General features: G+C 32.2%; 1 protein-coding gene across 8 annotated transcripts in view; it reads left to right on the top strand.

Annotated features, from left to right (window-relative positions):
- The first annotated feature begins 366 nt into the window (after positions 1 to 366).
- Positions 367 to 10,781, top strand: part of LOC124949684 — a 67,048-nt gene continuing 56,633 nt past the window's right edge. For 7 of the 8 annotated variants that reach the window (XM_047495245.1, XM_047495244.1, XM_047495243.1 and 4 more), the window contains exon 1: positions 688 to 1,149. The gene's annotated coding sequence lies outside the window, so the exon portion shown is untranslated. Of the gene's footprint in view, positions 521 to 687; positions 1,150 to 10,781 lie in introns of those variants that run through there. The other variant, XM_047495240.1, reaches the window with a different exon arrangement.

Below are 10,781 nucleotides of genomic sequence, written 5' to 3'. Positions count from 1 at the left end.
TAAAAAAATTATTTGCCTTGCAAATTCGAACGCAAGCTTATCGCAATGGAAAATAAATCGTGGTAAAGATTTTTTTTTTACTGTTCGGTGAAATCGTTCGCAAGAAGAAAAAAAGAAAAAAAAAAAAAAAAAAAAAAAAAAAAATAAAAAAAAAAAGAAAGAAAAAAAAGCAAAGAATTAATTGTCATAATTTCGAAACGATAAGTCCATTAAATCGAAAACTGTTAAAGATCTTCGATCTTTTTGTGTGATCCGATAGATCTAGATTCACGTTACTAAATCCCACCCCTCAGAACTCGTGACGGTTTCTCTTTCGAGTCGACACGAGCACTATCCTCGTCCCGCGTGCCAGCATGTCGAGCCAGTGGAAAGAGTCAGTGCTGCGCGGGCCTTCGTGGCGCGAGGACGTTCGCCGTACGGGGACGTGTACGTACGTTTACGTAGGTGTCCCCCTGCGTGCGTGCGTGCGTGCGTGCGTATGTGTGTGCATGCGTGTGTACGTACATGCGTACGTAAGTGCGTAAGTGTCACCGATCCTCCTTTCTTTCTCTTCGTGAGAATAAAATAAAAGAAAAAAAAAAAAAAAAAGAAAAGAAAAAAAATTAAACAAAACAATAAATAAAAACCGAACTGAAAAATAGTGAAAGATAAGAAAAAAAAAAGAGAGATAGTTAGATAGATAGATAAAAAGAGAGAGAGAGAGAGAGAGAGAGAGAGAGAGAAAGAAAGAGAGATCGATTAAAAAAAAAAAAGAATAGAGAAAAACATATAAAGGAGAACTTGAAAATATATTTAACGCATTCTTTAAAAGGAATAAAAAAATATATCACGCGAACTATATGATCGAACAATTTTTTCCATTCTCTATGTTGGACTATCTTGATGAAGCGCGCGCGTTGTTGTTTGCGATTTGAATAAAAAAGAAAAAAAAAAAAAAAAAAAAAAAAAAGAAGAACAAGTAGAAAGAAGTAAATAGAAAAAAAGGAGGAAAAAAGAAAGAAAAAGAAAAGAGAAAAAGAAAGAAAGAAAAAAGAAAAGAGTCGGATAGAAATCGTAAAAAAGAAGAAGTTCAATCGTCGCCTCGAAGAGGACACTCGCATCCAAGGCGAGGAAAAAGAATAAGTACTAGAGAGCGTCGGACGTTGACCGGTGAGTTTAATTGAAATAAAAAGAGATAGATGTAGATGTCTATATTTGTTTGAGTTATTCTACATTTGTTTTAATATTAACGATGATCGATTATTGATGATTATTAATTAAATTACATACATATTCAATATTATATTGAAATTTTTGTAATAGAGAAAGAAAGTGATGATTAACTATTGATAATTAAAAACACGATCTAGAATTGGATTGAAAATAATTTCGAAGAATTTTCAATAAAGTTGAAAAAACGTGATCGATCGATGACCGAGTTCGAATAGAATCCAATCGAAAATTTCAATCTCCTTTTGATATTTCATTCCCTTTTGCGCATACGCAAAGGGAAGAGAAAAAAAAGGGGATAGATCGTTTTACTTTTAGGAGAGGGAGGGGAGGGGGATGGGAGGAGAAAAAAGAAAACAAGAAAAGAAGAAAAAAATTATAAAAGAAAAAGAAAAGAAACAGAGCCCAATAATTTTCTTCTAGGGTAAATATCAAAGGACGGAATATTTTTTTTTTCTTCCTAGCGAAAGGTTGTCCGTAGATGCTCGATATATTTCACTTTAAGATTACGACGAGTACGTGAGGGCGATACGCGGGAAGATTGGCCATTTGTCAGTGTCGAAGAAAACGTATTTTATCTATGTGGATCATCGTAATTTTTTATCTCTCTCTCTCCCTCTCTTTTTGCCTCCCTTTTTTTCCTCCTCCTCTCTCTCTCTCTCTCTCTCTCTCTCTCTCTCTTTCTCCTTTTTTTCCTGCCTCTTTTTCTTTCCTTAATGAAACAACCGATGTCGTTTTACTAATCGTTCGAAGACCACCCATTGTCGTTTTGATATCAATTTTCCAGGTAGTTAGATACGATCGAGAAAAGAACTCTCGTTGGATATAAGATTTTATCGCGATTCCCGATGCATTCGATTGATAAATAATGACAAATAATTATTTGCTCGAGTCGATACTTCGACTCTCCTATGAATTGTAAATTTTTATCGTTCACTTTCTCGAACGATCTCAAATATGTATATCGATTATTATTATTATTTTCGATACATATTATTATTATTATTATTATTATTAAAAATGACTCGATTATAACGAAAAAAAAAAAAAAATGATCAATGAAATAAAAAAAAGTGAAGAAAAAAAGAAAGAAAGAAAGAAAGGAAGGAAAAAAAAGAAGGACAAAATGAAGATATAAACGATAATCTCCTAACTACGCGATCATAACAAAAAGGAATGATCAATGAAATAAAAGAAAAAGAAAAGTATGGAAAGAACAGCAAGAAAGAGGAACGTAGAAAGGAAAAAGAAAAAAAAAAAGCAAGGAGAAAGGACAGAAGGTGGAAAAGAGGAGGAGGAGAGTAAAAAAAAAAAAAAAGAAAAAAAAAAGAAAAAAGAAAAAAGAATTAAAAATGTAACGAAAAGGTCCGCTAACTGGACAATACAATTAACCATTTTTTTTACATAATTTTAATTAAAAACCTTGACAAACCCAAGCTGGTCGCACGATGAATTTGTTTTATTAACGAAAAAAAAAAAAATGTAAAAAAGCATGAGAAAAAAAAAGATAAATAATAAAAAAAAAAAAAAAAAAAAGAAAAAGAAAAAGATAAAGGAACGTAAAATATTAGAGTCGGCTGTTACGCTCAGCGTACCGAGAAGTAATCGTATAAACTAATATTTCGAAGTGGCACGAGTAGCTGGAAGACCGACGAGTGCAGTGCACACGTAACGGTGTGCATCGCACTATGCGCCTATAATATTATATCAGAGGATGGTATACGCGAGATACATTTTTATTGACTCTCCCTTTTTTTTTTTCCTTATACTATGTCAGGGATCTATGGGGGCTATGGCAGATGTAAAATAAAAAGATCAAAAAGCAAAAGAGAATAGGGTTAAGAAGAGAAGAAAAAAAAAAAAAAGAAAGAGAAAAAAGTAGGATAAAAAAGAAGGGTAAAAAGAACGGAGACAGTCGATGAAGCGTATTTTAATACGACCCTTACAAGTATATACTTATGTAACTACCCATCTACGTATATACATACGTATACTTTCCTTTTCATTTTATTTATTTTCTCGACATTTTCTCTTTCTTTTTCTTTTTCTCTCTCTCTCTCTCTCTCTCTCTTTCTTCCTCTTTCTCTCTCTCCATTTCTCCTTCTCCTTCTCTTTCTCTTTCGTCTTTATTTCTCTTACCTTAGTAAGACTCGCCACAGCCTATCGGTCTTTCCATCTCTCCTTAATGGACTCTATACACGCACATACTACGAACGCACAAACTAACACAGACACTATTCAACGTTATATATATATATATATATAGATTAGACTTAGATATAAATAAATTCACACAAGAATATTTAATGTTCTTAAACACGACGGTCCATTAGACATTGGAAAAAGATATTGTTAGATCTCTATCGTATTTCTTTTTTCCGCTTGTTAAGTTATATATAAGTTTTTCTACAAAAATTTTCCTCTATATCAATATACGTTTGATATTAATTCTTAAGTTATTTCTATTCGTTCTTTATGATTTCGGAAAATCTATGATGTTTTTCTTTTCTCTCGTTTTTTTTTTCTTTTTTTGTTCCTTCTTTTTTTTTTTTTTTTTTTTTTTTCTTTTTTAGTATATAAAGACAAAAAGAAAAAGATAAACGAAGAAAACGTAAGAACGAGACTATCGCTTTTAGTTTCAAAATGAACATACCAAAATGGATCATCTCGCGGCTCGACCGACCACCACTATCGAATTCCATTTCAGGCAGCCTCTCTATACCTCGCGAAACGATTCGGTCGTTGCACCTCCAAGAGCTTTCGAGTAGTTACTTATTTACTTTCTCTTCGCTGTTCGTCCCTATTTCCTTACGAATTTATCATCCAATACTCAGACAGCGGTCTATTTTTTTTTTACGATTTTTTTCTCATCATTCTTCTCTCACCATTTTTCTATTTTTTTTTTCGTTCTGTTTTGTTTTGTTGTTGTTTTTTTCTCTTTTATTCATCGGTCAATAATTCACACGATGTTTTATTGAATGTTTTTATATAAAAACATTCTATAAAATGATATATGGACATTTATATAAGATCCTAATAATGTTACGAATGTACGATACAAATTTCAACAAAATTATTTCTATAGATTTGACGATCGATATTTTAATTATTATTTCCATATACACGATTACAATTGAATTTATTAACGGTATATTTTTGTCGTCATTGTCATTTATAATCGAATCAAAATGAGAAGATATATATCTATATATTGCATATTATAGATAATTGATTTATATTAATGGAGTATCATAAAAATTGATAAACCTACGTTTTGGATTAATCCACGAAAGATTAAATTCTTCAATGATCTTCTGATGACAGAGATATAAAAAGAGAGAGAGAGAGAGAGAGAGAGAGGAAGAGAGAAAGAGAAAGAAAGAGAGAGAAAGTAAAATTTTCTTCGCGACTTCAGACTCAATGTTATTGTAATAAAAGATCTATAAAAAAGATCTATATAATTTTAGAAAAAATACGATGCGTTTGAAATGTACGATGTCGTATAATTTTCGAAAACAAAAGTTTGTCTACGATGACAAAAAGAGAGTAAAGAAAAAGAAAAAAGAAGTTAGTAAGAGAGAAAGAGAGAGAGAGAGAGAGAGACAGACAGACAGAAAGAAAGAGAATAGAAAAAGAAAGAAAAAAAGAAATGAATAGAAAAAGGAAAAGAACGAAAGAAGGAAAAGAAAAGAAACGAAAAATTCAGGTTTTCACGTCTACTATAGTCGAATACCTATGTAAAAATGTTTACCTTTGTGCAACGAAAATGGCGGTTAGAGAGCAGTCGGTCGACTTTCATCCAATTTCATTCGTTTCCCAAGGCGATTCGAGGAAAAGCCACGAACGGCCTCGTTTCTTCGACGCGTCTCACATCGTTGTGTTACATTTTTATTTCCGATTACGATTCTACCAAAAAGAAAAGACCGAGAGAAAAGAACAAAAGAAGAGGAAAGAAAGAGTAGAAGAAAGAGAAAAAGAAAAAAAAAAAGAAAAAGAAGAAAAAGGAGTGAGTTCCAACGACCACTTTATCTCAACGTTTAATGCCACTCACCAAAGTGTTTTCGTACGATTTTAACTTTTTCTTTCTTCTTTTTTTTTTTTTTTTTTTTAACTTTTCGTTTCTTACCGTAAGACGGAAGAGAGAGAGAGAGAGAGAGAGAGAGAGAGAGAGAGAGAGAGAGAGAGAGAGAGAGAAAAGACAAATCGTTAAAACGCTCTCGATGATACCTCGATATAGTTTCTTTTTTCTTTTTTTATTTATTTCTTTTCTTTTCTTTTCTTCTTTTCATTTTCTTTTCTTTTTCTCTCTAACTAAATAACAAGAGGACGACATCGATATATAAAAGAACGTAAACGTTTAACGGGAAATAGATAGATAAATAGATAGATGGATAGATAGATAGATAGATAGATAGATAGATAGATCGATAGATAGATAGATAGATAGATAGATCGATAGATATGGTACATCCATTCTATGTTGAATAGAAATTCCTTTAAAAAGTATTTCAACCAAGTAAATGTATTAATAATTCTAATATCTTTTTTATTTAAAAGTTATTGTCTGTTTAAATCCTATTGTATTAAACTCGAGATTTCTAATAGAGCGAAGAAGAAATGATTAATAAGAAAAGCAAATTACATGTCGCTGGCAGTAATTTCTTAGATCGTAGTTAAACTTTCGTCCTTTTTCTCTCTCTGTCTCTCTCTCTCTCTCTCTCTCTTTATATATCTATTTGTCTCACCCACTGTCTCTTTCGCTTTCTCTTTCTATTCCTCGAGAAGACGATTAAGAATCCTCACCGGTAAATCGTATATATATATATTTTTTTTTTCTTTCTCCTTGAAATCTCATTACACTCCGATGCAAATGGCTTCTAAAACTTAGTAAAAAAATAAAAAAAAAAGAAAAAAAGAACCGCGGTATGGAATATGAAACAAATAAAAAAAAAAAAAAAAAAATAAAAAAAAAAAAAAAAACTTTTTACAAAAGATCGATATGCACAAACGATACAAATACGTATTACCATATATGTAATTTATCAAAAATAAATCCGTAGCCTCGATCTCCAACGCCGTTAGATTTTCCCACGTTTCTCTCTCTCTCTCTCTCTCTCTCTCTCTCTCTCTCTCTCTCTCTTTTCTCTTTTTTTCTTTTTTTATTCATTTATTAATATCTATTTTATATTTCCTTTAATATTTTATTTTCCTTTTATTTATTTATTCTTTTTTTCCCCATTTCTTTTTTCTTTTTTCTGAAGAACAGGCTACAAAAGCTCGATAATCGTTTGAAAGAGATAGAGAGATAGAGAAAGAGAGAGAGAGAGAGAGAGAGAGAGAGAGAGAGAGAGAGCTATAAATTTGTAAGCTTTAAAGAAGGCAGGTCAAACGCCGCGGCTAATAATACGGTTTCCGAGAGCAGGGTTCTCGCATTAGAGACAAACGAGATATACGAATAGTATATGTGATATATATATGTATGTACATATGTGCGTCTATGTGTGTGTGTTTGTCTGTATGTGTGCGCGCGCGTGTGTACATAAGAAAGAGTTGCCAGATATAATAATTCCTTCTTCAAATGATAACGTTTCTTAAACGTTTATCGTTTTAATCATGCAAGAAAGTTCGTTTGTCGATTAGACGATCTAATTTAGTTAATTATAATGAAAGAGAACGAATCGAATTCGATCGTGTAATTTATTATTTTTTTGCTTCCTTTTCTATTTTTATTTTTTTTTTTTATTTTTTTATTCTCTTTTTCCTTTTCTCTTTTTTTCCCCTAGTTTTTTTTTTCTCAATTATGACAATCTTCTGAAATAAATCTATGTATTATATATATATATATATATATATATATATATATATATACTATATCTATCTATATATCTATTTATCTATCTATCTATCTATCTATCTGGGGAATACAAAAGATATATACGATGGAAAAATAAATATATAAAACGAGGAAAACACAGTAGACTCACGTTAACGTTTCTCACGAAATCCCTTACGGTTTGCGTGTCTCGTTTCGATAAATCCGACCAAACATTTAATTTATACTACTTTCTCCCTCCTCTTCTTCATCTCATTCTCTCTAACAACAGGCGTATGTATTCTCGTAAATATTTGCGATTACTTCCTCCACCCTATTATATTTCACTTGGAATAATTTAAGCTCTTCTATTAGATGGTCAACAACTACATAGGCAAAGACCATTTTCGTAAATACTCTAATAAAGGTGATCACAAATCGTATTATTGTGTGGGTAGGAGTGTGTAGATGTGTGTGCATGTGTGTCTGTTTGTGTGTTTATATGCTGCAAGCTCGATCGAATAATATAGGTATACCTAAGGATACCTAAATACGTAAATTGTATACATACATATACGTACACATATGTCTATTAAATAAATATATATATATATATATATATATATATATATATATATATATAACAAATATAGATATGTAGATACGTAGTACATATATAAACGTTTGGGTATTAATTTATGGGAAAGACGATCGATGGGATATAGTCAAGGTCAAATTAGAAAATTTTCGAGAACCCAACGATACGAATTCTAGCATCACCAGTATACTACATCATCACGAACGTTCGAATACGAATAAACGCTTTTATAATCCTATTTTGTGGTTGACTGGAAGCGTAAAAGGGAGAATAAAACGTGACGCGTAAAGCGAACGATAAACTTCGAGTTTTCGCTGTTGTTGGCCAACGATTATCAGACGAAAATAAATAATGAATAACTAACCTGAGAAATGGCATTCTGCTAACTTCTGTTAACTGATCTTTAGTATCTTCTGTCTCTCTGTCTTTCCTTTTCCTTCTGATATTCTTCCAAGAATCGTCATCAACATCATCATCATCATCATCATCATCATCATCATCATCATCATCATTATCATCTTTCTCTTCTTCTTCTTTTTATTCTTGACATTGACATAAAATTTTTTCTAAGAGGATTCACAGTCGATGCTCATTGGTCGTATATCTCGAAAATTTACAATCAGTTGTTATTACTATTCGTCATGATCCGAAGATACCGATTTGTATTTATTATCTTGATTTTCTCTCTCTCTCTCTCTCTCTCTCTCTCTCTCTCTCTCTCTCTCTCTCTCTCTCTCTTTCTCTATATCTATCTCTATCTCTATATCTCTTACTCAATATCCCCGATCTCTGATTTGGCAAGTTTGATCGATCGAAGGACATATCAACGACTGACATCATATATAACTGTCTCTAACATAGACAATATTAATCAATCTCGTCATAATTAATGTATTAAACTGTAATACATAGATGTACGATTTGTCATTTATTCGTGGAACGATAAGAAAGTAATATTTTTTTCGTAAATTAGAAACAAAATTGGAAAGGGATAGTCAGATGAAATGGGGAGGATAGGAGAAAGGAAAGAAAGGGAAAGAATAGAAGAGAGGGAAGAAAGAAGGAAGGGGATGAGATTGGTAGGGGGTAAGAGATTCGTCGGATTAAAAAATGTTCGTAATAATCGATCTGACGAAAAATGAGAATGTGTATTATATATACAAAGTATAGAATAAAAAGTGAACGATGAACATGACGAAATTCTAAAGATAAGATAATATTTTAATATTACATTCAATCGTGGTCGTTAAATGAAAAATGGTTGGTATTAAAGATCGTGATGACATCGGCAAATTTTTAGTTATAAAAGATCATGAAGGACCGACCGTATCGCGTGACCAAATGCTTTCGTCGATCTTGTCTCTTTCTCTCTCTCTCTCTCTCTCTCTCTCTCTCTATCTCTCTATCTCTCTATCTCTCTATCTCTTTCTATCTGCCGGCTTTAATCGTCGTTAGACCACGGATTGTAACAAATTATTTGCACGTTAATGAACGAGTTACAAAGGGTATACCACAGACGTTGGCTCTCTCTATTGCGGTTTCTACCACCTTTAATTTAACGAGTACACTAGCTGACGTTGATCGAATGAAATTGAAACTTCTACTCCTTCTCTTTGTCTCTTTCTCTCCCTCTATCTCTATCTTTATCTCTATCTCTTTCTATCTCTATGTGTATATGTTTTTGAATAGAATAATGGTGGTGGTGGAAGGGTAGTGGGAAGGGCGTAAAGCAGACCGAATTAAATGTCAACAAGAGATTGCTAATTCGAAACTTTTGTGTGCTCTTTTTCAACTTCCCTTGTCCCCCCCCTTCCTCTCTCTCTCTCTCTCTCTCTCTTTCTTTATCTATCTCTTTCTTCGATACTTTTTGTTTTGTTTCGTATAAAAAAATAAATTTAATAGTTAATGCTAATATTTGTTAATTGATAAGTTAATTCTTGATAAAAGGAAAAACTTATAATTCACGATTTCGTTTCTCGAAAGAAAAATTAAAAAGACGATGACGATGACGATGACGACGACGATTATGATGATGATGATGAGGATGATGACGAAAGTCAAAAAATCGACGAGAAAGAGAGCGAAAGAAAGAGAGAAAGACAGAGAGAGAGAGAGAGAGAAAGAGAGAGAGATATTGTATAACAAATAAATTCTTCATTCGAACGTATTGATCGTAAGTAAGTAAGTAAGTAAGTAAGTAAGTAAGTAAGTAAGTAAGTAAGTACGTGCTCGCGAGGGTATACAAAAGCAATGGCAGATGTATTTTTGGTAAACCATTGCCAGTGAGCCATGAATGTTAGCCTGTTAAATAATACGTTCGTATACAATAGGGACTTTTATCGTAGTTTTATTATTACCAAGGTGATCTTCGTAAGCGCATGTATCTAAGATAAAATGGGAAGAGAGGTAGTGAGGGAGAGAAGAGTGGGAAAGGAACGAGGGAGAAAAGGGAGGGGCTTGAAAAATATCGATAAAAAAATTGCGAATTAAGTCGCAACGATGAGTTTAAGTCTTCGAGCACTATATACTCCGTCGGTTGTTCTATATTTTTCTAAAGAATGGAAGTTTCTTTTAGCTCGATACAAGTCTATCAGAGAGAGAGAGAGAGAGAGAGAGAGAGAGAGAGAGAGAGAGAGAGAGAGAGAGAGAGTATATGACAAGATTAAGCGAATTTGCATGGTAATTTCACATCACTGATCAAGGTAGAGAAATCGTCTCTCTCTCTCTCTCTCTCTCTCTCTCTCTCATCTCTCTTTCACTTCCCGTACTTTAACTCTCCGTTCACTTCCGTACACGTAGAAAACTTTACAAAGGAAGAAATTTTACGTAAACTCTAATAGCATAATTTCGTTAAAATTAATCTTTAAGTATTTGCTAGATGACATTTCGATCGGTACATCGATATTATATCCGTTCGATTAGGATAGATTGGAAATTGATATATAAAGATCCTTTTTTTTTTTTCTTCGTATATAATATTGTAACAATTTATAATAGATAATATTTAATATAACAGTGTAATAGTATATTATTATAATATAATAATTGGACTGACTTACTTCGGGACGTTAGTTTTTTTTTCCTTTCTTTTCTTTCTTACTTTTTTTTTTTTTTTTTTTTTTTTTTTTTTATTTCTTCTATATTCATCTCTTTTCTTCTCGT

Source organism: Vespa velutina, chromosome 6, assembly GCF_912470025.1.
Source record: "Vespa velutina chromosome 6, iVesVel2.1, whole genome shotgun sequence".
NCBI classification, from domain to species: Eukaryota; Metazoa; Arthropoda; class Insecta; order Hymenoptera; family Vespidae; genus Vespa; species Vespa velutina.
The sequence above is the reverse complement of the archived record's forward strand: the minus strand, read 5'-3'. Positions and strand labels throughout refer to the sequence as shown.